This window comes from Mastomys coucha, unplaced genomic scaffold (assembly GCF_008632895.1).
Source record: "Mastomys coucha isolate ucsf_1 unplaced genomic scaffold, UCSF_Mcou_1 pScaffold23, whole genome shotgun sequence".
NCBI classification, from domain to species: Eukaryota; Metazoa; Chordata; class Mammalia; order Rodentia; family Muridae; genus Mastomys; species Mastomys coucha.
This window is the reverse complement of record NW_022196906.1, coordinates 86353066-86356854: the sequence shown is the minus strand read 5'-3', so window position 1 is coordinate 86356854 and position 3789 is coordinate 86353066.

Here is a 3789-nt window from a genome sequence, read left to right as displayed (position 1 = left end):
GACCCACCATGTGCAGTCCTTGGTTGGTGGTTGAGACCCTGGGAGCTCTGAGGGTGCTAGTTAGTTCATATTGTTGTTCGTCCTAAGGGGCTGCAAACCCCTCAGCTCCATAAGTCCTTTCTCTAACTCCTTCATTGGGAACCGTGTACTCAGTACATCACTTTCTTCCCTCCTTTTCCCCTTGCAGTCCCTCCCAGCTCTCCTCCCTTGACTTCCTCCTATCCCCTCCCACTCTTAAGTTGGTAGCTTATTTTTCCTTGATTATTATGGCTGCATACATATACATTTATGTGTATGTAAGTATGTATATGTGAAACTATATAGATGATATATAGAGATATACATTAGATGATACAGGTACAGATGATGTAGATATTAATATAGATGTAGGTATAGACGGAGACAGAGGCAGAGGTAGAGATGTAACCTATTGAGTCCATTTAGGTTGTTTGTGTGCATGTGGTTTCAGGACTGGCATCTCTGAATTGGACAAAGGCGGGACAAAATGGGAGGGGTTAATTCTTTTCTCAGCAGTTATTGGTTGCCTGTAGTTCTTTGCCTAGGGGTGGGACCCTGCAAAAATTTCCCCCTTCCAGGTGAATATGTTTATTAATAATGCCATTGTGACAGTCCTGTTTAGGCAGCCATTTTTAGGAGTGACTATTTCACATCTGATTTTCTTGTAGTCTGAAGAAAAATTACTTAATGATTAAGTGTTTAAACCTTCTTAACTATGAGAAATGAGGAAAGACAGGATGGTGAGAAACTTCTGTACATGTAATATATATATTACTTCCATGGGCTTCCGCAGTTCTAAGCCAATACACATATTTCAGATGAGGAAGTTTGGCCCAGGGATGGGCCAACAGGGATGTGCCCTGTTCACAGATTGGTGAATAGCAGGGCCATTGTTTAGTATGAAGACTCCTTTGTTACCAGTTCAGTGCCTGCCAGTTTCTGTAGATTCCAGGGTTCCCAGAAATCCACACTGAACACTCAGAGCTTTTTGAGCTTAGAGAGAGCCTTGTTTGTAGTCCTTGTCTTTGCCGATTAGCCGAGAAGCCACCACCACACTAACTGCTGTTCCGAAGCCAAGGTTGCTGTGGCCTATCAAATACCTTTTCTCCTGCTTTGCTGGAGAGGGCTAAGAGGTCCCTGTACACACAGGTAAGTACTGGAGAAACCAGGAGAAGTTAAACACACAGCTGATCTTTCCAAACAGAGAAGATACTCTGCTATTCTCAAGGAATACTGGCAAAAACGTAGTTAACTTGGTAATTTTTTGCTGCCTGTTGAGCCAAGTTCCACCCATATCAACCAGAATATTATGTTTGTTTATCCTAAACCTTTTTTCCCCTAAAACCTTGACCATTGTTTCTAGGCCATAAAACTCATCCTTGTGAGAGATGGCCTTTATACTTTACACATTTAATTCTATGTTATGCTACAACTTTAATGCTATGTTACTTGAGGACCACACCAAATCCCACAGGGATTCTGTTCACCTCTGCCATTCTCCCTAGACCTCTATCTTGAGTATTGCTTCTAAGTCAACCAGGACCCTTCCTATGCACAAAGCCTTAAGTACTATAAAGAGCTTCAATATACACAACCCCGAAGCTTTGTCATACTCATGGGGCAGAGTTAATTGTTTTCTGAAAACCTTTTCCAAAATTGTGCTGTGCTTAAATTCAGCAAAAAGCTGATATCAGACTCCAAGAAGTCTTAGCCTAGCACCAGTTTCCTAAATTGGGAAGAACCGTGTCTCATTCTTCCCTGGACCAGATCATTTTTTTTCTGCCAGCTGCAAAGCCCACAGGAACCTCTCACAATTTGGGAAGCAATTTAGAGAAGGTGAATGCCTCCATATTTTATGCTAATCTAAGGTGTTATATGAGCAGAACATAAGCCTTTGATCTCAACTAGCCTAAAGCTGTCTGATCTTTCTGCCCACTTTTTCTTGCTAAACATTTCCAATGCAGTGATGACGAGCATCAACGAAAATAGGAAAATGGGTTAAGTACCTTAGACCTTTAGGAATACTCTGAATAAATTCCCGATTTTTGGAGTTCAATGAGAAAGCTACCAAAATACAAATTTGCAGAAGATGCTTATGAGGCAGACCATCACTCGTCAGGTTGAACCAGATACCATGGAAAATAGAAGGGCTCAGATCCAGGCTGAGGAAGGAACTCCTCCTGTTGAGCAAAGGTTGATCGTCCAGGTAAGCAGCTGGAAGATGGATGAACTGTCTGACGAAATCCAAAAGAAGCCGCCCCTCATCTTGCCTTGAGATCTTGTGGTGGTGTTACTATGTAAAGGAAGAAATCTTACACCACTGCCAAGAAGAATAAACAGCAGGGAAAGGATACAATGGCTGGCCTGGATTGCTATAATGTGCGTGAAAATGGTAAAAAAATTAGTCACATTTGTGGAAAGTGTTTATGAATGTGGGGCTGGAGTTATCATGGTCAGCCACTTTGACTGCTAGTGTTGTGACATGTGTCCGACTGATTGCTTCAGCAAACCGGAAGACAAAGAAAAAAATTGTCTATGAGTTAACGAAAAGATAGGAGCTAATAAAAAATTAATAGCAAAAAATATGAGCTATAGTATAGTGTGGAGAAGCACATAGACCCACTAGGTACTTCAAAGTGAAAACTCAGTCCCCTGCTGCACAGATGTCTGCAGATGTTAGAGAAGTGGTTGTTTCTGAATGGCACTCAGTTTGCTGTTTAAAGAACTCTTACCGTCATGAGTAAGTAGACTTTATGACTAATGCAGGTTATAAATAGCATCTACATCTGTTTTTAAGCTAAAGAAGTCTACAAATACTGAAAAAGAAGAGGAGACAGCTGATGACACTGGAAAGTGTTGGACCTCGAGTCAGGCAGCACTGCTGACCCTTGGGAACTGGCACTGTACACTCTTCCGAACTAGTATTGCTATTGCTTCCAACAGTTCCCCGCAATTGCTCAGAGATTTCAGTAAAATCACGAAGGAATTATACACAAATGCAAAGTGTTTTTGTGTTCTCTTAGTCACCAGCATTTCATTAATCCTGCCTCAAACATCTTAAATCTTTAACCAAATCTTTATACTTGTCTGCTGGTATTCACAGATTCAGTCAACGAGACTGACTCAAAAGCGTTTGGTGGGCCAAGATGTGTGGGTACCATTTACTACGAAAACTGAGCAGGGGGAAATAGGTCAATGGGGCAGTGAAATGGAGTTTTAATTAGATTTTTCTATTCCATCATGCCACGTTCTGCTTTGCATTCGTCCAATCTAATTTCAGAAAATTCACTACCACAGAAGAAAAACCGCACATGTCCCTGCAAAATCCTTCCTTCTGAGGAAGGCTGAGGTTGCAAGAGGAATGGACCTCCCGGGAGGGATAACTGATGGGTGTGGGGTCCTCCTCCCGCCAGCTGCTGCATCACTGAGAGGAAAGCTTCATCATTCAAGAACTGCCCTGCTCTGTCATTAGCACAAACCCTCCCAGAAGGCTTCATTATGCTGTTGTCATTGGGTGAAGGCTTCATCCAATTGTGTGTTGGATAATGACCACTGTTGGATTGCACCATCCCCACACCTGTCTCTTTACAGGAAAAGCCTCCTCCTGAAGCTTTGGCTCATCCTCTGACTACCAGAATTCATCAGATCAAAGAAGCTTGCCACCCTCCCTGAACGCACACCTGTTTTTCTCACAGTAGAAGGAGCTACCAATGACCCAGTTTCTCAAACAGTAACATGGTTGTGTTCTCTCTCTCTCTCTCTCTCTCTCTC